At 40.4% G+C, this 25708-nt stretch overlaps 1 long non-coding RNA gene across 1 annotated transcript; it reads right to left on the bottom strand.

The window, feature by feature from the left end:
- Positions 1-869: 869 nt before the first annotated feature.
- LOC121140253 lies at positions 870-25467 on the bottom strand. The gene is made up of 3 exons (XR_005877042.1): positions 25008-25467; positions 1484-1597; positions 870-941 (listed from the first exon to the last, which is right to left on the bottom strand). It is a non-coding gene; the product is annotated as an uncharacterized LOC121140253 (long non-coding RNA).
- Between the last annotated feature and the right edge of the window lie 241 nt (positions 25468-25708).

The raw sequence follows: 25708 nt of genomic DNA, 5'->3' as shown, positions 1-25708 counted from the left end.
TAACTTACATAACACCTCCATCCATGAAGTTTGAGAATCCACAAATAAATTCAAGAGACTATCGTACACTGTTTCTACAGACACCAGACTGAACTCAGATGACACCAGCAAGAACCAACTTAATAATACATCTTGGAATTAGCTATTCTTCCTTGCCTGCTGCATTTTCTCCAATCTTCTGTTCCAGCTACCTCACATCATTTCCAAAAATAAACTCCTACATAGGAATTCTTGCCTTGAGCTATACTTTTAGTTGAAATCTAGGTCAGCAAGTATGTATATTCACTCATACACACATGTGTCTACATAGACATGCATATGCATAGCTTCCAGGTAGAGTCTGAAAAGTCAGTTTTCCTTTAAGCTGCTTTCAGCTCAAACTTTATCCTATCCACACCTCCTTCACACATTTCAATAACATTGTGTCATAAAATAACGAAAGCCCTCTGAATTTCCCCCTCACGATCTATCTCTCATGTCAATTGAAGAGCTTTGGGATTGTTCATCAAAAGGAGCAACAGAAGAACACCAGAAAACTGGAACAAAAGGTTATATGTGACTTGGAAACTAAGTAGAATTTCATGATTTCCCCCCAGAAACCAAGATAATGTCACCTCCGAACATCACCACTGAACTCCCAGAGTGGCCAGGGTCATCATGAAATAAGCAGGAATTGTATCTGCACTGCATTATCCTGTCCACAAAGCAAAACAAACAAACAAACAAAAATGCTATTCCAAATTTCAGGAAGCATAAACAAAGATGAAAATATATTTCACACTTTTGTAATTGTACAGTATCTAAGACAGATCAATACCTTATAAAGCACAAAACTCCACACTAACTGAGTGAAGCACAAAAACAGATGACTCACTTGAGAAGATCCCACTGTAGACATCAAATGGGATTGTCAACATGAAGATCAAATAGAAAGCCATTTTCTGTCAAAAATAACATGAACATTTTAACATAATCATAACTCAGAGTGCCAATGTTGTGCATTATATCTGTAGGATATGTTCAAGAGCTATCTATCACTATTATTGTGAGACTTAATTTCATTGTCTTTGATCTTACAGTTCCACTTGGGGGAATTTATGAAAAGGAAATAATCCTAGATACAGAAATAAAATAGATATTAATTCATAATTATATTACAAGCTTGCAGAATTATTATAATATGGCATATGAAATATTATCTACTAATAAGACAACGACAAAGAAAATTATTGTCTGCATGATGGGATATATTATATAATCATTTTAATGAGATTTATCAGATTGCTGAAGACTTTATACCCTTCAGACATGGGGTGTGGAAGAATCAAGCTGTAACTGATCTGGAAGCCTCTTTCCAAAAGACCAGCTCTCATAGTATCCAAAGCAATCAACAGCACAAACCCGATATAAAGCTTATGAGCCACAACAATGACCAGCATGGCAAGATATCAAAATATGAAAGGTACAATAGTGGTATTCATACCTTGGGGGTAACCAACAGTTGTCTACTTGAGCTTAAAGCCCATTCACTAGGAGAGACTTCATCTCTGCTACTGTAAACTGAGCCAATGACCTATAGTCGAAGAGATGATGAACCCTAGAAGAGAAATTACTATCACTTTTCTAGAGCAGTGTAATTTCTAGCCACATTCTAAATATTTATCCTTATATTCACAGATAAAGAAGCTTCTTTTTGTAGCACATGGAGACTATCATAGAAATCTACCTCTGATCAAAACACAGAGAACAACTGACCATATGGGGCCAAGTCCCAAGAGAAATTACTATAACACAGTTTCTGTACCTAAGTCTCCAAGGTCATTTTGGAAGAAGGACAGAAAGATTTTAAGACATGGAGGACAATAAAACCTGCTGTGAGATAGTGTCCTCTATACATGACAGGGAAGCTGAATTCATCAAAACTCAACAATACAGTTCATAAACAAAATCTGCATTAATGGCAATACCAGTTGACATAACATGATGGGGGAAATCCTTCTCCGTATATGTTTGCCTGGTATAAATAAAGCACTGTTGGCCAATAGGGAAGCAAGACAGGTGGGACTAGGTGTCTAGGAGGATTCTGGGAAATGTAGTGAAGAGAGTGGTTGAAATGTGATCCCTGAAGGAGAGAACTCAAGTCTGGCGTTCTCAGAAAGATAAGTCCTTATAAAAATATATATTGGTAATTATGGGTTAATGATTAAGTCAGAGCTAGGCAATTAAAAATCATAGCAAATGGCCAACAGCTTCATAATTAATATAGTGTCTTGTGTGTTATTTGGGAGCTAAAGCAGCAATGGGACTCAGGCGGGAATCCTGCAACAAAGCCAAATTGGAGGGAAGAGCTACAGGCCATTAATGGCTATTGAAAGAGGAAGAATCAGTTGTCTTCATGAATAGCCTCCTCTAGATTATCTACTCACAAGTGGTCAGCCCTAAACACATACACATACAAGGAATACCACATAGATTTCATAGGCTGTACAGATATATTACTCGAGTATGTGGGGGTGAGTTGCATTAAATCAAAATAAAATCAAATATACATTAATGAATAAAATTGCATATTAAATAGCTGGGGAGATGGCTTTTTTGGGTCAAATGTTTGTTGCATAAGCGTGAGAACCTTAGTTTGGATGTCCAACCCCATATAAAAAGCTGAATGTGGCTGCTTGTGTCAGTAACCCTAGTGCTGGCTCTAACCCTCCTGCTGGGAGACAACAGCAAGCAGATCCTGAGGGCTTTCTGGCCAGTCAGTCTATTGAAAATGACAAGTTCCAGATTCAGTGGGAAAGTCTTTCTCAAATGCTAGGGTGAAAATTTACAGAGGAAGACATTGTATGCATGCAAAGAGGACAGACTTGCACACAAGCATGCACATACAAACAATTGTAGGTTAAAAAAAACAATTTTTACAAAAACATAAAGAAATAAGTACCAAAATATTAACAGGCATTGCCTTTGAATAAGGGTACCATGGATTAAACATCCCTAATCTAAAAGCACAAAACCTAAATTATCTAAAATAGAGAATGTTTTGAGCAGTGATATAGACACTAAAAGAAATGCCTGTTGGTAATCACTTTGCATTTTGAATTTTCAGGTAATGGGTGTTTGTGCAGAAATAGTGCAATGAAATATACCAACATTTTGGGAGTGGGAGGCAAGAAAAGCACCGTCCTGGTCCTAATCATTCCAGATAAAAGATACTGAACTTGCACACTTTTTTATATTTATAATAGCCTATGTTCTGTGTATGTCTAATGTGAATTTTTAATTATTTATATTTAATATTATTATTCAAAAAGTCTATCTCTATAACAATAATCAAAATTATGTAAAAATGCATATTCCTATAGACCATTACTATGAAAAAATAAAACAGAAATAAAAAAGTAGTTGCTGCACTTGGATCCCAGGATCAGAGTGACTTTTTCTCCTTTCTGATTAGTCTTCATAGCACTATCCTCCCAGCCTGAACAGGAAACATTGGATTGATCTAAAGATGCTTCTTCATAAGGATGAACAGAGCACAATTCCTAAGACAGAGATGAAATATTGACTCTAGGAATTAGGGAAAGCTAGTGATCTCTAAAGTGAAACTCAATCCTCGCCCCTCCCAGGTCTCAACTAGGGACAGAAGCTTCATCCATGATCAAAACATGGGCTTTTCGGCTTTGAGACACTGTGACACAGACAGGACCATTAGGATACACAGACCAAGGAAAAGCATCCCAACATGCAGAAACAGTCACATGGGCAAACATATTTGTCCTAAAGAAATGAAGGTCTGATCACTGCATCTGCAGTACTTGGATATCTTTAGAAAGCTTGTCCTTCCTACCTTTGGATGCAACTAAAGAGAAGTAGCAACTTTCAATTTCTGGATAACAAAGGTTAAGCGCTCCACTCCCACTGAAGAGCTTTGGGAAAAGAAGGGACTTGGGTTAAGCCAAACTGCAGTTCAATTTACTGAGAGCTTCAAAATACTACTGACTCTCTGTTTGAAATGCGTCAGCAGCGGGTCATTTTTTTCTTCTTATCAAAACACATTTAGACTGTGGTGAATGACAGCATAAATCTTAAATAGAAAAGATACAGGGAGAAAAAGACCACCCGGGTAGAACATAACTGTAAATGTGTCCATAAAACTATATTTGAATTCTGATCTTATACACAGAAATGCATTTAACCTTCCCAGCAAGAGGCTTTCACCAACTTCCAAAGAAAGTGTTACCAATTACGCTAAAGAAACTTTAAGAGTCAATTTTAATTATGCCGAGAGATGCTCCAATCCCTTCCGAGCTCCAGTTGAAGTTTTTACTAGAGATGGCTGGAACCAATTTACGTGCTTTTATGTTGCGTCTAGACTTTAATAAGCGGTTTAAGCACGAAGCAAGCTGATGCCAGCATCAAGAAGGCTGCAGAGTGTGGGCATGTAGAAATACAATAGTACTCAGGTTGGCTCCCTCTCTCCACAGCCCCTTCCTACTGCTGTCAGAGAGTATCACCCTGCAAGGTGGTACTGAAGGAACAAGATCCAGGCTTTGTGCTCGGTGTTTCAGCCTTTTTCTTTAACTTGATCCACGTTCTCTTCTCCCTTCTCAACACCAAATGTTGCAAAAGAGCATCCACTCTTATTTACAAACAACTAGGGAAATGGAGAGGGAAGATTTGGAGACAGGTGCACCTGGAGCTGGAAGCACAGGACACCTGGAGGCTGGAATCCAGCTGAGGTTGCTAATACAGTGACCTTAGGATGCCTCCATTCCCACATCTGTGAAGTGAGACTTCTACCTTACAGTTTTTAGTAGCTTAAACAATACTCTTACTAGTTGCTGGTGTTCAGAGGGACCAGGCCCACTGAGGCAAAGATTCTTACGTTAAGGAATTTTTGTGAGGAGACAACAAATAGGGGGATGCTGGTCAGGAAAGGGAAGTCAAGCCAAGGTTGATAATTCCTGGCAAATTTCCAATCTCTTCCTGAACCCATGCAGAGCCTTGGAACATTAAATATATCCCCAGAGTGAGTCCTTCAACTAGGCGAAAGAAGTGGGCTCTTCACAGCTCTACCCCAAGCAGTCTTTGAAACTCACTCACACTAAGTGAGAGACAGAAATTCCTTAAATACAGCTCTTGGGGCAGCTCAGGACATTACAAATGCTGAAGAAGCTTCTGTAAGTCACAGGTTCACGCTGCTGACAGAAACAGCTTGGGTTAAGTTCATAGAGTAGGTGAAGGGAACAGGACAGGGCACAATGAATGTGCCATTCTGCAAACTTTCAGGAAGTTTCACACAAATAACTATTGAAGACATTTTCAGTATTCTTTCTTTTACAAAAATATTGCATACCTTAGCAAATTAGAAGTGTTCAATTCCTGTCACCAGTGTACTGTTGGCACACTGAGTCTCGGAAGAACAAAGTAACGTGCTTACATCCAGTCCCATAGAAGTAGGAAGGGCAGGCTGAGCACTCTGTCTAACACCATTGGCCAAAGCCAAGGTTCTTAGCTACTTTACCATTGTCCCTGAAACATTAAAAACAGGAGCTAGAGCCTGCCCCTAGTACTTACTGGAGGAAATAAATGTCTTACTTCAGCTAAATTGGAACGACCGTCATAATAATTTATTTGTGTCTGATATGGTTATGGGAGAACTGGTAGTCACACATGCACCACACATCATTCACTCCAGATCTGAACCGTGAATGGTAAAGTCTTTGGTCTATATGGGGAAGACAATGAAACTGTGGTATATCTGAAAAATTCACCCATGTATGACACTGAGGGTTTGTCTGATTAGCTGTAAATGTGGTCATATTCTATGTCATTACTGACTCTTAGTTGCCCAGAACTTTTGACTACAAAGACACAGTTGCATCAACCCAACAACACTAAACACTTTCCTTATTTACTCACACCGTGATCCACTACCGCTCTCCTCACACAGCAGCCCAGACCCAATCTTTTATTTTGCTTCAACAATGTAATAATAACGTATGATTCATAGCATACCCTAAAATAATCCCCCGCCAGGTTTTGACACATTACCATCTCCTGATTTTGTTACAGAAAAAATAAGCATTGTTCCCCTTGAGTACAGAGCTTGGAAGTGACCTGTTTGCCATGATACATAGACAGACGGACAGACATAAAGATAGATAGATAGATAGATAGATAGATAGATAGATAGATAGATAGATAGATAGATGTGTAGAGACCTTATCTGTCCAGAACATAGAAATTGATTAGTTTCTTTTACATAAACATAAATGACAGGCATTTCCAGTTTTTGAAGTCTATGACACATAAGCCATTAGAACTACACACCTGTCTAGTTCTTACAACTATGTAACTGAAGCTAAGTGCTTGTCCCGGGGAACTTACAGTACATTTTGATGTGCCCATGTTCTGCAATTCCTCTGTTAGTCAAGGTTCTCCCCACTCGGAGTTCATTGACAAGACTTGAATAAAGAATAGTTTATAAGACTATAGGCAGAGTTAAGAGAACAAAGTAAGAGTGGTTAAGCACACCAAAGCCAGCAAAACTGGCAACCATTACTACCTATAGGCCTGGACAAGGGTATTGTTATTAAAGTTATATAAATCTAATAACAGAGTCTGTGAACCCTAAACCATGGCCAACTAGTAGGCCTAGCTTCTCCCTCCTCCACCATCTAATCTCCTTCTAATGCCTCTTGCTGGCTAAACCTAAAGTGACACAAGCCAGCCTTCGAGCACAAGAAGTAGTTTCTAGAAATCAGCCTGTGTGATGTTCTAGTATACCGGCAGGCTTGAGAAGGAAGAATGGATTAGCAAATGAGGTAAATGGAGATTATCAAGCATAGTCCCCTAAACAGTCAAGCAGCCACATGTTTTAGTCATATGACCCTGGACATTACATTGCACATGATTCTGGAGATTAAATCCTGAGCCAAGAACAACCATCCTGAGGCTGAGCTAAACTGAGGAAACCAATATCCCTGACCAACAGGGGGTCCCCCACTGGGTGGTGAATTCCTTGACTTTGGTGAGATCTGGAAACCTTGCTTGGTCAGGGAAACAGTGGTAGAAAGTAGGAGAGAGGGAAAGTCTGTGTCAGCTGCTTGTAGACAGGCACACAGAGCAAAGAGACAGGAAGAAGCCCTGCCATAAATATGCAGGGCTCCTTGGGAAAGGCTGCTGTATCCTGTGTGGTGATCACTTGGCACATTTCCGTAAGTGTCTGCATTAGGGCCGTAATCCCTGATCACCAGTGTAACCTGAGCCTCTCTTTGATCTTTACAACCTGAAAGGATCCCACTAGCAAAGTGCAATTACTCCAATTCTACAACTCAGCTAATTGAACAAGAATTAAAAATAGACTCAAGGTGACACCAAGAAGGCCACAAAGGATTCCAAACCTGGTTCCGTCTGTCACCATTCCATGGGTTCTTTACTGAGCCCAGTGGAAATGAAGATAGAGTTGCTCCATCAAATGAATTCAAAGGCAATTCTCTGATTTCCCCAAGGGAAAAAAAAACCCACCATTTTCAACTGATACATGTCTAGGCCTGGTTGGTTCTTGCTGTTTGAGGGGAGCTTGTTATTTAGGTTTGGGTTGGGTTGGGTTTTGGTCTAAAGCTCAATCTTTTAAAATGCCTTCATAATGGTCTTTATGACTTAAAAATATTAAGAACATCCTCTCAGTAAGGTTGGCAGATGTTCCCCTGATGAAATAATTTTCTTGAATGTGAGCAAAAGCTACTTCACACTGCTTCCATTTCCTTTCTTGGATCCTAGAGGCTTGAGTGTGACCCAAGACATGCTCAAACACTTAGTGACATTGCCACAACAAACAATGCTGTATTCAGGAAGAATGGACCATTTCAAATCTATGCAAAATAAAATGCTGCGTATCCCCCATTGGATTATGCAGTGGGATATAGCCGTGCAAATGTAAGATCATGGTAGAAGTGGAGGACAAAAATGTGAAGTTTAGGAGAGATTTTGGAGACTTCCTATCTCATGAAGGGTTACATTCTAAGACAACAAAAGCGTGTGTTTTGTGACATTCCCACAGTGCACCTCTGATGTGCCTATCATTAATATGAAGGGCAAGTTCACCTCCACAGGACAAGCTTCATGGTGAACATCGAGAACCCAGTTGGGCAATGGAATCTGTTTTCCACATTCAAACCAGGGCTTCCTTATCAAGTTCATCAAAGGTTTTTTTTTAAGAAAAAAATGTAAATGTCTTACCAATTTGCCCAGGAAGAATAAATCTTCACAGCCACCTCAAAGGCTTGACAACTTTATTTTCATTGTGTGGAGCTGGGTGGGTCCCCTGCCCAGGCTTCCTAAAGAGACCCAGCCCTTCTTGGCAGTTTCCAGGCCTGCCACTCCAGTGAGCATGATCAAAGGGGAAGGAAAACCGAGCCGCTGAGCCTCGAGGAATAAAGCTAAAACAACAGATTTGTTTCTTGGCTTCTCTCTTAAATATGTTCAGAGTGTTTAAAGCCCTGTAAGGAAACGCTCTGGGGCCCTGGATGTGAGAGGCCCATCTAAACCCTTTCCCAAGAGGAAATCTCTCGCCTCGGTGGGGTAAATTAGCTCATTAAGAGCAGCCAGAAGCAGGCAGGAAACCTGGGAAGTGGGAGCTTTAATTCAAAGCACAAAAAATTATAGATTTCTTTACACATTAAAAAAGCATTTATCTTGGCTAAAAATGAAACAACTTTTCAATGATCAACACATGGTTCAAATCTGCTTTACTAATTTATATCTATCCACCCGTCTGTCTAGCTCAGCTACCAGGAAATTCAATTATATCTAAGAATTTTTGTTGAGTACCTACTATGTGCCTCTAGCATATTTATGAATTATGTAAACACAAATAATTGAAGGCAGGCATCTACTTTGTTCAGAAAGTAAGTCACAATTTGTATCTAAAATTGGGAGAGAAACCCCTACAAGCATATTTTTGATCTATTAAGCATTGAGCATTGGTGGATATGATGCAAAATAGAATGCCTGCATCCCATAGGATCCAGTGGTAAGATTTACAAAGGGCTCATGGGTCACAGGAAGCAAGGGACTGAACAGGTAGGTGACATTTCAAAAGAAGGTATGTGAAAAAAAAAGCCAGGACCTAAAGCCTGAGTCCTGGAAGATCTGCCACTACCCAAGTCTCCTTTAGTTCTCTGGGTACTGATTTCTACCTCTAATATGAATACATTGGACAATAATTATTTCCTCATGTATTTACTCATTTTTATTCCAGTGTTCACATTAAAGAGTGGTGACTATGGGGAAAATAAAATATGTCCTTTTTTCACACTATTTGGGATATTTAAAAGACAGACCATAGAGCTTAGGTGAGAATTTATTACTTATTATTACACTGCTAAAGGGATATACTATTAAACTGACTCCTGACTTACTGTTATAGCTGTAGATCAATGCATCTCTCAACTTCCATCTGAGTAGTAGAAGTACTTGCAGTAGAAGGTGATTAACATAGAGACCTACAACTGGCCAAAATGCAGAGAATAACAGACTCCAGAATACTCAGCCATAAAGGGAACATGTATACCAACACACACACACACACACACACAAATACACACACACAAATCTTAGGGGATCATTATGGAAGAGGGACAGAGTGTAAGAGCCAGAAGTTGTGAATGACTACAAGAAAACATTATCTTCTGGACACAGCAGAGAAATTGTGACAGCATGCACAAAACTTGTGAAAGACCAAGTCAGACCAAATACAAACATGGGGAGGGGAAGCAAGTAGACAATCCCACCCCTAGCTGTGGGGATATTTGGCAATGGTTACTGGCTGTGAGGGGGAGAAACAGCCTCTAGTAAGCTCATCACATGCCAGTGAAAAATCACATACCCATTAATATTTGAACAGTAAAAATTGGTTGTGAAAAAAAACACAAAGTTAGTTGGGTAGAGAAATGGAGAATAGATCTGGTAAGAGCTGGCTGGGGTAGGGTGTATATGGCTATGATCAAAAACACACATGGGAACTTTGAAATCTAATAATACATATATATGTATATATAATACATAGATGATAGGTAGATATACAGATGATAGATATCACAAAGGAAGCCAATTACATTATTTCAAGTGCTGCAAAAACAAATTTGTGGTTTAGAATAATAACATATTTATAAACACTTTAATGATACTTCAGCACTAGCTTAATCATACAATTTCAAAGTAGAATGAATGGCACTGCAAGGGCTCCAATGGAGGTGTCCATCATTTGTGTAGGTGACAGATCCCACTAAAACCATATTTTGCTTCCCAGAATCAATCAAGACATAAAGATATACTTTTAATAGAAACTGGTAGCAATAAGAATGTACATTTGTCTGTGCATGTTCAGGGACCCTGGGTCTGCCATAACAAATTATCATAAAATTGTCGCTTAAGACATTAGAAATTGAGGAGGGGATATGTTGAAAACTTTTATGACAATTTTAAGACAATAGGTATTCATTCTCTCTTAGATATTAAGACAAAAGTGCAAAATAAAGTTATCAACAGACTTCCCTGCTACCTCCAAGGCTCTGGAAAGAATCTTCTTTGGATATCTACATCACTTAGAAGTTGTGTGCAGAATCTCTCCAGAGCCTTATCTGAAAATTCAAATATATGCATATTATCTCAAAATTCTTAACTCTATTATGTTGCTTGTCATGCAAGATAATAATCATTCTTTTCTTATGGGTTTTTGATAACTAGGAATTCTTAGAACTAGGAAATAACATATCTACAAGGAGGTCATTTTTAAGTCTATAGATGCCCACCCTCAAAATTCTACTCATGATTGGTGGTAGTGGTGCACGCCTTTAATCCTAGCACTTGGGAGGCAGAGGCAGGCAGATCTCTGTGAGTTCAAAGCCAGACTGGTTTATAGAGTGAGTTCCAGGACAGCTAGAGCTGTTACAAACAGAGAAGCCCTGTATAAAAAAAACTAAAAAAAAATTCTACTCACAATCTTATGAGAATCAATGCACCCCAGAAGAAAACTACCTATTTTATACAGAGAATAAGCCAGGGTCACCAGAAACGCATGTATATAGAGAAATGAACATTGATAGAGAAAGATAGACAATAAAGAGTTATAGATAGACAAAGATGGATCCTGAGACAAATGCAACCATCATAGACATAAACTTACAGACAGACATGGACTGTTACCTATGTAGACAGAGACAGACAGAGGCATAGATATAAGCATAGAGATAAAAACATATACAGACACAGACATAAAGATAGACATATACAAACACACATAGGCAGAGACAGATATTGACAGGCATAGACAGAGATACACGTAGATTTAAACAGACTACATACAGATGAGATAGATAGATACAAGGCAGCGGTAGAAGCACCTAAGGATGAGTAATACCGGTGTGCTTCTAAGTCCCATCACATGGACAAAGCATAGAAAATACAGACCAGAAGCATGATCAGCATACAGAGAAAACTGATTCTCACTGAGCCTGACATCATTGTGTTTTATTTCCTCTTTTTTAAAACTTCCATTTATTCTCAGACCCCACCAGAGAAGTTTCTTTGAGCAATAGACAGTAGTTAACAAAGAAACTCACAACTAGTCAAAGTACAGGGAACATGTATCAGTGCAGCACTTTGCACAAAGAGCACCCCTACCCCAGAGGCTCAGAGATCACTGAGGAAGAGGGGGAGGAAAGACTGTAAGAGCCACAAGTCAGGCAAGACAATAATGAAATAGTATCTGATCATGACAGGACAACACTACTCCTCAACTCAGCAGCTATGGTTGCCTGCACCACATCAAGCTAGTCAGTATTTTTGCACAGATGAGAAAGGGGTCCAGGAGCCCCCACCCCTAACTGAGGGGCTATGGACAGTTAATGACTTTTAGGAGAGGGAGTGTCCATAGGGTGGGCCCTCGATAGATCAACCACATTCCAGCGGATGACCCCACATCCCATGAATATATGGGCAGCACAAATTGACCTTAGCGATTTATTAAAAATAAAACAAGAACACATAAATTTGTGATATGAAGGGTAGCTGGGTAGGCCCGGGAGGAAATGGCGAAAAGGAGAGGTGAATATTATCAAAACACATTGTGTGAAATTCTCAAAGCACTTATAAAAATTAAACTAAATGGTAAATAAATAATCCTTACTTATTTGAGCTCCCTTACAACCTGTACAGTAGCTGTCTTGCTCTCATTCCCCAAGAGTCCTTGAATAAATGGGTTCCTGAGTATAACAAGCTCACAGGATGTTATGGGTTTAATTTTACCACCCAAAAGATAAGCTAAAGTCTTCACTCCCAGCACTTTTGACTGTGTCCTCATTTGAAAATAAGATTCTCGCTGTATTAGTTACTTTTCTGCTGCTGTGATAAACAGCATGACTGAAAACAACTGGAAGAAGAAGGGGTTCATTTATCTCACACTTGCATGTAGCTGTTCATCACTGAGAGAAGCTGGGACAGGAACCCAAAACGAAAGGCAGGAACTGAAACAAACACCACAGAGGAATGCTGCTGACTGACTTTCCTCCCCTAGCTCATGCTCAGCTTGCTGCCCATACAACTCATGACCACATGCCCAGGGTGTACCACCCACAGTGACCTGGCCCCTCCTACATCAATCAACAGTTGAGGTAATTCTCCATAAATGTGGCTACAGGCCAATCTGATCTGGGCAGCCTCTCAGTTGAGATTCACTCTTCCCAGGTGACTCTTGGTTGTGTTGAGCCAACAATAAAAACTAACTAAGGAAGACACAGACACATAAACTCTTTTAAGTAGGAGGTAACTTAATTAAATATTTAATATCCTTATGAAGAAGAAAAAAATTTGAAACAAAACCATACAGAGATGGCACAACCATGTGAGACTGAGACACATATTAGAGTGATGTAGACACAAGGACTCCTGGTCACCACCAAAAGCAAAGAAGAAGTAATTTGCCCCTAATGTCTTCAAAGGAAGTACATCCATGTTGATGCTATGAGTCCAGGCTTCTACCCATTAGAACTATGACAAAACAAATTTCTGATGTTTTCAGACACAAAGCTATGGCTTCCTTAAGAAAGTAACCAAGAGAATTTGCATGAGGCAGAATTAGGCATGTGATAGACAACCTGAGACTTGATCCCAAGTGTCCAGGTTCTCCAAGCTGGCTTGCTATGTTATAGTCTAGTCCCCATTCATGTTTATAGGGAAGCACAAAGCTAGGTCTATGTTGCTGTGAGAAAATATCTCAGAGAAATGCAGACAGAAACATTTAAAGGAGAAAAGATTTATTTGGGCTTAATATCTCAGAGATTTCAGGCCATGATTGGCTGGTTCTATTGCCCTGGTCCTGAGGCAAGGTGAACATCATGGAGGGATGCATGTGGTAGAGAGAAGCTGCTCACTTCCTTGTGTATCAAAAGCAGAAAGAGCTTAATAGGAAGGGGCTAACTTAAGATACAACACCCAAGTACATGCTGCTACCAGTGATACACTTCTCCCAACCAAGCCTTGCTGTCCACAGTTCCAACATTTCCCAATATTCTCTGCAAATTTCAAATCCATTGACAGATTAATCATGAAAGCAAAGACTTCATGTCAAAAGCACTTCCAAAAGCCTCTCTGAGCACTGCATGCATTGTGATAAAACCTGTTTATATATGAGCCTTCTCTTCACAAACCTTTTTAAGGGTAGTTCAAAACCAAAGTATCACACTGCTCAAATAAATGATCACCCTGACATTCAAAGTCCTCCTTGATTCCCAGAACCCTTGTTTGGATATAAGACTTTAAAGAAAGGCTGTTTCTGTTCAGTCTTAGACATGTATGATGCCATGACAAATTCTTATTATTGGCTTCTTATTGTTTGAACTTTTGAAGCTGTTTAGAGCAGTCTAGGGAAACAGGACACTGGATAAGTAAATCTTATTAGGGAAAAGGTCAAAGAATGTGTAGAACATGAAGAATTGTCCAAGAAAGGTCATAGCAACTATGTGACATCTTAGTTTTCTGTATAGTATCCAGATGAGGTGATACTGGGAATAAATATAAATGGGTTTTAACATGACACAAAAGCAGTGGGGTAGCTCAAAAGAACTTCAGTTTTCCTTAAAGTGAAAAGATTCTGTCTCCTTGAGGATGGTCTGCTATTTTGGACTGGATGGCCAACAGATATAAAGCCAGAAACAAGAATTAGGCAGCCTGGGACCTCTTTTCATCCTTGCCATTAGATCAATTTGTCTGCACTGCTATTGTCTTTTTGCTGTACTTTTCCCGTCACTTTAACCAAGAGAAAACTTAAGAGAGCAGGGATTTGTTCTGGATCACAGTTTAAGTGGATACTGTTCATCATGACAGCAAAGGTGTGGCAACTGGACACACAGGGCATACGAGCCGCAGCCAAGCACCAGGCTGAGCTCTGGGAATCCGGTCAAAGAGATGGAAGAGAGAATATATGAGCAAAGGAGATCAAGATCATGATGGAGAAATCTGTAGAGACAGCTGAGCAGGGCTCATGGAAACCCATGAACTCTAGACCAACAGCTGTGGCAACTCCATGAGACCATATGTGGGAGACAATTGTGAAGTTTGGGCTATCTGAGGGGCTCCTGGTGGTCGGACCAGGATCTAACTCTGGTACATGAGCTAACACGTTGGAGCCCATTCCCTATGAGGGGATGCCATACTCAGCCTTAATGCAGTGGGGAGAGGCTTGGTCCTGCCCCGACTTAATGTGTCAGACTTTGTTGACTTCTCATGGGAGCCCTTACCCATGGGGAGGAGTGGACAAGAAGTGGATGGGTTGGGAGTGAGGGGTGAGAGGAGGAGTAGGAGGGAGAACTGGGATTGGAATATAGAACAAAGCTTAAATAAATAAATAATTTGAGAAAGAGTCAGAAAGAGATGGATGCTGATATCCTCCAGTTTTTCTCCCTTTTCATTTTGCATTTATTCTGAGCCCCTCATCTATACTATAGTGCCAATCAAATTTGGAGTAGTTGCTCCTTTCTCAATTAACACTCTCTGGAAACACACTCACATGCACACCTTAAGATGTGTGGTCTGGGTAATTATAAATCCAGTCAAGGCGGCAATGAACCTTCCACTGCATCCGTTGAGCCTCAGGGTTCAAAAAGCATATTAACATTTCCCCCCAAGCACACATCTAAAAATAACTTTGGCATGACAGTCTATTTTCTTTTACTATACCAAAGCACCAGAGACTGGGTAGTTTATAAATAGTAGGTGATTTTGCTCATAGTTTGGGAGACCAGGAAGCCTAAGACTGAGTGGTCATACCTGGCAAGGACATTATGTTGCCTCTGTGACACAGAAAGCACATGGGTAACTGAGCACGAGCAAAAGAGACAAAATACCAGGGGCAGCCTCATTTTATGGCCACCCACAGTCTAGAAAGTTGATCAAGTCCTTCAATAGTTGATAACTTACTCTCAGAGAATGAACCCAATCCCATAATAGTAACATAAATCCCTTCATAAAGAAAGAGCCTTCAAGACCCTAATACCTGCTAAGACCCCATTATATTTCAACAGTGTTGCACCAATGACCAGACTTCAAAGTGAGGTGGGGATAGGATGAGCCCCATTCAAACAGAGCACCCAGTACACTAGTTTTTGTGTCAGCTTTGTATTTCTTACCTCCAGACAGAGATGTTTGTTGATTACTGTGCCTGAACATAGTACCTGTCTCTTCCAGGACTGTGCCAGGTGAAGGCAAAGGTGTGTGTTGGTCACTGTACAAAGGACCCATCTCTTCAAAGACTGAACTGAGTGAAATTAGGAGTTCAAATGCTAATTCTTTAATGAAATTTGAGAAAACTCCCTTTTTGAGAAACACTCGATCAATTTTTGTGTGAAGACCCGGCACATCTCAGCCTGCTGACAAAAAGGCAAGACAGGCAGGCACATTTATGGGGGATGTGCTGAGCCCAAGTGACTTTCACATAATTGTCTCACATTGTCTGCCATGCTTTTTATTAAACAAAATAAAAAGTGTGAACATCTGACAAGTCTAAGCCTCCGACCCCTCCTGCTTGACACTCTATCCAGGCTACTGACGTCATTTCTGGGCGCGAAATGAGCAGTAATTAAAGACATGTCCATCCCAATTTGACACAAACAGCATGGGGGTTTATAGAAAACTTCCTTTCTGCACCAACCCACAACTTAAACAAAGGGCAGAATCGTTTGAGTTACTTCAGAACTGATGGTTTTGATACACGCCAGCAATGTGGTGTGGAAGGAAGCCCATGTGATTCCTTTGCAAGCTGCTGTGCTAAGTAAACACCACAAAACCCGGCTATTGTTTACTCTGATACTACAGTCAACACTTTCGAATCATTAGCTTTGAGCCTTTGGGTAAAGCTGCTTTTGAAACTCTCCACTTCACTGTCAAGGTCGACTTCTGCAGTGAGCAGACCCACAGCCCTGAAGGCCACATCCTCTCCTAACGCACACATGTTCAGCTCTCACAGGCCTCAGACCCAGAGGCAGAATGAAGGTTATCCCCTCCTTTCTTCTATTACCTGGAGTAAATGCTGAGGAGTAGCTGTTTGGGTTAGCAAATGCAAAACTCTAAAGCAAGCATACAACAGTGTGAACTATAGGTGAACCCCAGATTTCCTATCAGTGTCATAATAGGAAACTGGAAACATGACAGAGCATCACAAGATACAACAGCTTCTGTTTCAGAAGTCACTGCTTTATGGAGAATGCAATGTCCACATGCTATCAGTGGGACTCAATCAACCAGTAACCATAATGCATAGTCCTCTTGGCTTCCATGCTGCACTGAGATCACATAGATAGCATCAGAGAAACAGAGAGAATTCCTCAGCCCCAGTCAGCCATCCACTGATACTACCTGATGGGGTGATGTTCTCCCCATGCTTGTTTTCATTTCTTTTATAAATGCAATGTTCCAAAACAAAAAAAAGCTTGGAACTTTATAATTCTCTGACGTCTAGAAACCAAATGAGAATATATAGTGGGTAAGTGCGTAACATGAAGAGAAGAAACTATAAACTTAAACAAGTCCTCCTGGGTAGTAATATGGCCAAATATGAGATATGAAATATCAATAATTTTAATCATCAACATTGTACCACTTTCAAAGACAGATAAATTGAGCAAGTCCTAAGGTAGCTATCTAGACAACTGTTAGCACCTGACTGGTACACTATCCATCCAAAGAAGTGAGTAAGTACACATCCAAACCCAGCCAAACATAAGATGTTTTGAATTTGGAAAGGAAGAGGACACATACAAACAGGAAACCTAGAATATTCCCAGCTAAAGGTTTCGTACCTCAAGCCCCATGGCAGCATCAATTTTCTGGGTTTATCTGCACATCATATAGATGGTATAGTTAACCCAAGCAACAGGTGTCCTGGCTAGTCCACAGAAACCCCTCCACACAGAGCACCTACCTGAAACACACTACACATCAGCTCAAAAATCATGTAACTGATGCTTGTCAAATCGAGAGTGTGGAACTCATAAAGTCCCCTAAAGGTCCATGTGTCTTGGGTGACTGTAGAAAATTTAAGAAGTGAAATCTAGGGGAAGTTTTAAGTCTTTGGAGGGCTGTCTTCTGTCTGTCTGTCTGTCTGTCTGTCTCTCTCTCTCTCTCTCTCTCTCTCTCTCACTCTCGCTCTCGCTCTCGCTCTCCCCCTCTGTTTGTCTCAATATTATGCTTTTTTGTTGGTGGCTGGGAATTTTGCTTTCTGGCCAGGAGGCGAGCAGTTTCACATTGCCTACCTACATGACAGGCTGTCTTACCACAGTTCCAAAAGTATTAGGGCCAATCAATTGTGAATTGACACCTTTAAAACTGTGAGCTAAAACAAACCTTTTTCTCTTTGCAAGTTTATTTGTCTTGGTTATTTATTATACCATCAGAAAACTGACTAATATATGTACTATATATAAAAAGGAAGGAAAGAATGGAGAGGGGAGGGAGGGAGGGAGGAAGAAAGGAAGGAAGGAAGGAAGGAAGGAAGGAAGGAAGGAAGGAAGGAAGGAAGGAAGGAAGGAAGAAAGGAAGACTGACAGAAAACTTTGCTTTCCACTGGAAAGAATCTGCTTAAGAGAGCAGTACTTTCCTGTTACACAGAGATTGCCTTCATGCTTAGGTGTTTACTTAAGATAGACACAAATAACTTATTCAACATGATTAAAGCAGCACCCCGTGGACTCTTCTGCCAATGACCCTCTCAACAGGAATAAATACTGTGCGGACTGATAATCTGCCAAACCATGGCAGCCAAGCACAGGTTGTGGCTCTGTTCCAAGCATACACTTTTCGGTATGCTAGTCACCCTCTTTGTGACTGACAACTGGATACCTGTGATTGATGGGGTGTGGTATCCACTGGTTCTTTTAATGGCTAGTGGCTTAGCTAATTGTTCTACTTTTATTTTGATTTTCTTTGTTCTGCATAATTTTAACAAATGCTTCTTAGGAAATGAGTAGACTGCCTGAGATAAGACATACCTAAGGAATCAAATAAGGTCAGTAGATAACAGCTATACTTACAAAGAGCTCATATATCAAGCCAATGAAAAACCCTGGCAATCTCCACTGAACAATTAATAAGCAACCTATTTTATATATGTTGCTAATTTTTTAGAATTTAATATGTACTTAGAAAGCATTTTGATTATATTCAGTCCCCTACTCCTCTTAGGTCTAATCCTCATCCTCTCCCCTCTTTTTTATAGCCCATGAACTTCAATTACTTCAATTTGTGCTACTTATATACTCAAGAATTGTGGCAATCTGCTGGAGCATGGTCCATCTACCAGGGACCACACCCTTAAAGGAAACTAACTCTCCCTTCCCCAGATTCCATCAACTCTTAATAACTCCTGACCTAAGGGTGGGACTTGTTAACTACTTCCCCTCTTTGTTGGAATGGGAGGACCTAACAGGCACTTTACAAATGTGTGTGTGTGTGTGTGTGTGTGTGTGTACATTTGTATGCAGCCAATATACACTTGAAAATGCTTTAAAAGATTATTGTATCAAGGGGATGCAAATTAAAGACCCAGTAAGATGCTATTTCATGCTTATTTTGATGGGTAAAATAAAAGTGACTGACAACATCAAAAGCTATGAGATCATAAACCAATTGTATCCTTTACACACCACCAGTAGAACTATGAAATAATATAAACACTGCAAATTATCTGACACTTTCTTTAAAATTTACCCTGTGACCAATTCCACCATTTCTTTAAGAAAAATGATAGTATAGATTAACAAAATAAAAAAGTTGCACAAGAACTTTCAGAGATACTTTATTGATAGTAGCTAAAAACTAGAAACACACCAACTATCTATCCAGGAGACAATGAATAAACTGTGGTATAACATACAATGAAGTAATATTCAGCATTAAAAGTCAACAAATTATTGAGATAATTATATATATACACATATGTTGGGGGAAGTCCTGTTATTTGCCTGTGCATTTGTCAATAAAGTACTGTCTGGCCAATAGAAAACCTAGATAGGAGGGACTAGGAGTCGAGGAGGATTCTGGGAAGGGGAAACACAAGAGAGTCAACATGTGACGCCATGGGGGTAGGACGCCGGGAACTATTCTCCGGTAAGAAACATACTTAGATTAACAATTATGGGGTAATTACTTAAGGCAGAGCCCAGGCGACTGGCGGGGGATAAACCAAAGCGGCTAGCAAAAGAAAAAGCTTCTCTTAACAAAATGGTGTCAGAAGTGGGATTGAATTTCCACGTAGAATGACAAAAGCTTTAAAGGAATTTTAGAAACAGAAGAACAGAGAGAAGCACAGATTTTGGTAGCAGCATTTTTCTCAGGTGTGCTCTGTTTTGCTAGCGACAAGCCGAGATTCACGTGGCTCACTTACCGGAGTCTTCCTGACTCGGCATGAAAAGAAAAAAGAAAAGAAAAAAAACAGCAAGGTTCTTTTAAGAGACTCTGCTAATGATTGAAAGGTGTGTGCGTACAGCTGGAAGTGGCAGCTTTTGCTGGATGTCAGCATGGACTGAGGCGGTAAGCTGCAATCACGCTTACGCCCGCCATCTTGAAACGGCAGTTTAAAACAGCCGCGGTTTTACAGATAAGACACGTGGCCAGAAAAACATAAAGATTTACAGTAAAGTCAGACTTGGATAAAGAAAAACCTCTAAAGGTTTACAGTGTGTTTAAAAATATATGTGAGATTGAGAGAGAAAATGAAACGACAAAGTGGATATAAATACAAAAGCCGGCGTTGTGGTGGCGCACGCTGGTAGGACTTACTCCAGAGGCAGAGGCAGGCAGATTTCCAAAGAGAAACCCTGTCTCAAAGAAAAATAAATAAAAGTGAAATAAATAAAGTAATAATAGATAAATAAATAAGCCACATAAAGATGGAAAATACACAGAGAGTCTGGATACTGTATGCTATTGTGTTTTTCAGTTTTTTGCTTGCTCAGGAAGGAACTGCTACTAAAGTACACTTGATTATAAATGCTGCTAAATTAATCCAACTTCTATCTTTTGAAAATGCCTTGACTTCAAAATTTAAGTATAAGGATATGTTACTTGGAAAAGGAGAATTTGCTTATGTTTCTACAGAAAATGAAAAGCTGAGAATTCCTTCCAGGCTTCTGTGGTTTCACGAACCAAGACCCCCGGAAGCAGTGGACCAGGTGTTCCAACGACTGAGACAGCTAAGATGATACAGCCTTACAGACCCCGAAAATACGGACTTACACAGGTTTCTGAGTTTTGTCATGATCCCCATGGTGTGAACAGCACCCCCTTCCAGCAGGAAGCAGTTTGGAATGAACGATGTCCCAATTGCCATCTTGTTTATAAATCTTTGTTTTCACTTAAATGGGATTGTTTATAATTGGCTAGTGATCACAGCCAATCTTTTTTAATGGTAAAAAAGGGAATTATGGTATGGGTATTGTTTTTCATTTATTGACACAAATTCAAGGTCAATTTTGTGATATGTATATTTCTCCTCTTGATTAAGTATTGTGCTTATACTGATCTTTTAAAATGTAATGCATAATTGAATACAGACTATAGATAGTTACTTATAATAGTCAGAATTTATAGTTAGGTAAGTTCGGTTTTATAGATAGATAGAAATGTATTTCAGACAGATAAACAGTCTTCAAACCTCTCAAAGACCTTCAGAAAATGGCGTTTAAAATGGTTTAGGGTTTTTCTTGACAATGAGAAATGTCCGCTCCTGGCAGCACCAATTATGTCTGAGAGGAAGATGGGCATCGAAGAAACTTGTTATGGAGTTTACTTTCAACATGACAAGATTAGCCATTTGGGCAAGAAACTGCTCTTGCCTGTACTGCTTGACTGTTGTTGTATAAACTGGACATGCAGGACCCACAGAAAAGTGACTGCCGAACTCAGTCTTACAGGGTTCCTGCTTCATGGAAGAGTCTACCAGACTTTCTGCAGGACACAGAAAAATGACTGACAGACTGCCAATGCAGATGGACAGTTTGAAATTTCCTGCTTTGCTGAGAAGTGTTCCAGAAACATTGTGGCCTATGGGCTGAAGATGGATGCCCCAACGTTACAGAGGAACTTCGGGTGACTGTCCAGGCAGTAAGACGTCTCTGTCAATCCTAGTGTTTATATATTATCCTTCTGTGGTCTTTGATGGAGTTGAAGATAGATATTTATAATTATAGTTTTCCTTAGTTATGATAAAAGATAAGCTACATATAGGACTTTGGAATCACAAGGATGGGATGGATCATATTTTCTTTAAATCTTGCTAAAATATTGTAACTATGTTCTTACTTGATAACTGTTCTGTCATATACAATTTGACTATGTTAAAATTAAGACCTTTCTTTTGTTTAAACAGAAAAGAGGAGATGTTGGGGGAAGTCCTGTTATTTGCCTGTGCATTTGTCAATAAAGTACTGTCTGGCCAATAGAAAACCTAGATAGGAGGGACTAGGAGTCAAGGAGGATTCTGGGAAGGGGAAACACAAGAGAGTCAACATGTGACGCCATGGGGGTAGGACGCCGGGAACTATTCTCCGGTAAGAAACATACTTAGATTAACAATTATGGGGTAATTACTTAAGGCAGAGCCCAGGCGACTGGCGGGGGGATAAACCAAAGTGGCTAGCAAAAGAAAAAGCTTCTCTTAACACACATATAATGTAATTATGCAGATGGATGAATCTCGAAAGGTATATTGAGTATAGGAAAAAATATATGTTGAAAATGTGCTGTGTGATTCCATCATAAAGTTATAAAAGGCACATTATTTTTTCCATATTTTTTATTTAACTTTTTACGCATGTCACTTTCAGTTCCCTCTCCCTCCCCTCCTCCCCCACCCCCAATCCTCCTAACCCTTCACCCCCACTCCATCCCCCCTCTACTCCCCAGGGAGGGCAAGGGCCTCCATGAGGGATTTCCAGAATCCATCACATCATCCCGGGAATGGCCCAGGTTCTTCCCCATGTGTCCAGGCTGAGAGAGCATCCCTCTACGTGGCATGGGCTTCCAGAGTCCCTCTGTATGCCAGGAATAAATACTGCTCCACTCTCCAAGGTCCCACAGATTGCCAAGGCCTCCTATCTGTCACCCGTGTTTGGTGAGAGGATGTCTGGATCAGTTCCATGCTGGCCCCCCCAATCATCAGTCTGGGGTCCGTGTGATACCCCTTGTTCAGGTCAGCTGCCCCTGTGGGCCTCGCCAGCCCGATCCCAACTCCCTTGGTCATCACTCCTCTTTGCAAGTGGGTTCCAGGAGTTCAATTCGGTTCACAGCTGTGGGTTTCTGAAATGGGGCACTTTAAAGCTATAGTTATAGAAGTCAAAATAATAATCAGTTCTGTCAAGGGAAGGGGACTGATGGGAGTCCAAAGGAACTTTCCGAGATAACAGCAACATCTCAGAGTTAGATATGGTTAACCTTTTGCAGATATGATTGACATTAAAGTTTGCATTTCTTTTTTATTGTTTTAATTTTAAATAGCTTGTTTTACATGTCAATCCCAGTTCCCTCTCCCTCCCCTCCTCCCGCACCCCCCACCATCCCCCCCAGCCTCCCACCCTATTGCCATTTCCTTTCACATAAGGGATATCTAGAGTCTGTCATTTCACTCAGCATACAAACAGACATTGTGTGTCCATAACACAAAGAGGGATGCTCTCTCAGCCTGGACGCTTAGGGAAGTGCCTGGACCCTGCCCAGAGTGAAATAAAGTTTGCATTTCACTGTAAGGTATATATCAATTAAAATGTTTCAAAAAATGATCCATCTTTGGGGAAAGATGATGACACAGAGATGAAAATGACAACATTCTGGTCTTCAAGGACATTCTAATGATATGAGAGACAACATTACAAGATAAAAAGGTAAGGGGAAGAAAAAGATGGGGTTACTGAATACAATTGGGAGGTTTTACATAGCTCCTATTTTAGTCCTGGTGACTAAAAAGCCTTTGGGGAAAAAAGCAATAGATACAGCAGCTTTATTCATAATAGCAAGAACCTGGAAACAACCTAGATCCCCCTCAACTGAAGAATGGATAAAGAAAATGTGGTACATTTATACAATGGAGTATTACTCAGCTGTTAAAAACAATGGCATCATGAAACTTGCAGGCAAATGGATAGAACTAGAAAAGATCATCCTGAGTGAGGTAAACCAGACCCAGGAAGATAAACACGGTATGTACTCACTCATAAGTGAATAATGGCTGTAAAGTAAAGGTTAACCATGATACAATCTACAAACCCAGAGAAGCTAAGTAACAAGTGGATTGGGGAGGGACTGAAATGGGGACTGGGGATGGAAACAGGAGGAATCAGGTGGGGTAGGATAGAGGGAGAGAGTACTGGGAAAGCAACTGGAATCTCGGGGGCATCTCTAGGATGATCTAGAAACCTAGAGCAATGGAAACTCCTAGGAATCTATGAGAGTGACCCTAGGTAAAACCGTAAGAATAAAGGACACAGAGTTTGAACTAGCCATCTCCTGTACAAGGCAAAACTTTCAGTGGAGGGACTGTGACACCAACCCACCCACAAACCCTTTGACCTACAATTTGCCATGCCCACAAGATGTGCTGGGGTAAAGATGGCACAGAAATTCTGGGTGTGACCAACTAATTACTGGCACAGCTAGAGACCCATACCCTGAGAGGGAGCTCCCCCTTAAGGGCCAGAACCCAGAAGTGAGATACCACAGAGACCTAGGGTAGAACAAAACACAAAATAGCAAAATAAAAAGTCAATAAAATTATTCTTAATGGTATTTTCCTATACTCATAGACCATTATCAGAGATGCTTCACCTAGAAACTGATAGAAACAGATGCAAAGACACACAAACAAACATTGGGTGGAGCTTGGGAAATCCTGGAGAAGACAAGGAGAAAGGATTTTAGGAACCAGAGGTGTCAAGGACACCACAATAAAACCCACAGAACCGACTAACATGGGCTCATAGTGGCTCACAGACACTAGAGAGCCTGTATGGGTCAGAACTGGGCCCTCTGCATATATATTACATTGGAAATCACATGATGGAGGGTGGGGACAGATAGATTCCAGGGACTTACTCACCAGTCTAGAGAAAACAAAGAATTCCAGATTCAATGAGAGACTTGGTCTCAAAATATAAGGTAAAGAGCAACAAAGGAAGATATCTAATACCAACCTCTGACCTCTGTACAAGCACACAATGGCAAGTGCACACTTATATAACAAACACACACACATGCTTGATCAATCAGTCAATCAACTAGAGAGACCTTAGTTCATATTGGATGATGAAATGAAAACCTAGTATGAATTTCACCAGAGAGTGATCACCAGTGTTGCACACTCCAACAATACCACTTTGGTGTAGGCCATTTAATAGATTGTACTCTAAGGGCTTCCGGCTTTCAGATTCTCCATAGCACTAAGGTCAAGAAGTTTCACTAACCTCTTGTGTAAGGTTCAATTTGCATGTAGCCAGAAGACCAGGAAAGTGACTTCCTCACTGCCATGTCTCCATATCCAAATGCCTCATCAAAAATTCCTGTGGGTTAAAGTAGACATATACATCTGAAGACTCAACACACCACATCTTACCACAGCCCACTTTAACACACAACTTCTGAAAATGTGTTCCTTCTTCCTTAGGAAGAATATTCCTCAAATTACACCTTCCTATTCTCCCAAGAGCTTTCTTGTGTGTTTTTTTTCTACACCCTTAAAGATATATTCAGATATAAAGATACATTGAATCTCTTCCCAGAGATTGAAAGCAGAACACAAAACAGAGCCTAAAGAGTGAAGTTTGCTCTACCAAGAACACATAGAAACAAGGCTAAGGTAATCAGAGAGTGCGCCAAAAGGTCTAAAATGCTCAGATTCCTAAGTATCTAGATGACTCCCCTGCAGCCATTGTCTGTTGATCACTAAAGTACTATGGCAGCACCCTCAGCACCTGCTGTGAAGGTTCAGAGTCATTGAGTACCCAGTCAAGCCATCCCTCTACCAGTCTTACAGGTCATCCTGCCTTGATTCATACATAGCAACCAGCAAACCTCACCAACACAAACACTTCAGCCCAACGGCAGATCTAAGCATGAGGCAAAGTTGTATTTAGAAATGAGGGGGATGGGGAAGCAAACCTGAGAA

The sequence above is a fragment of the Mesocricetus auratus genome, unplaced genomic scaffold, assembly GCF_017639785.1.
Source record: "Mesocricetus auratus isolate SY011 unplaced genomic scaffold, BCM_Maur_2.0 Super-Scaffold_100004, whole genome shotgun sequence".
NCBI lineage: Eukaryota > Metazoa > Chordata > Mammalia > Rodentia > Cricetidae > Mesocricetus > Mesocricetus auratus.
The sequence above is the reverse complement of the archived record's forward strand: the minus strand, read 5'-3'. Positions and strand labels throughout refer to the sequence as shown.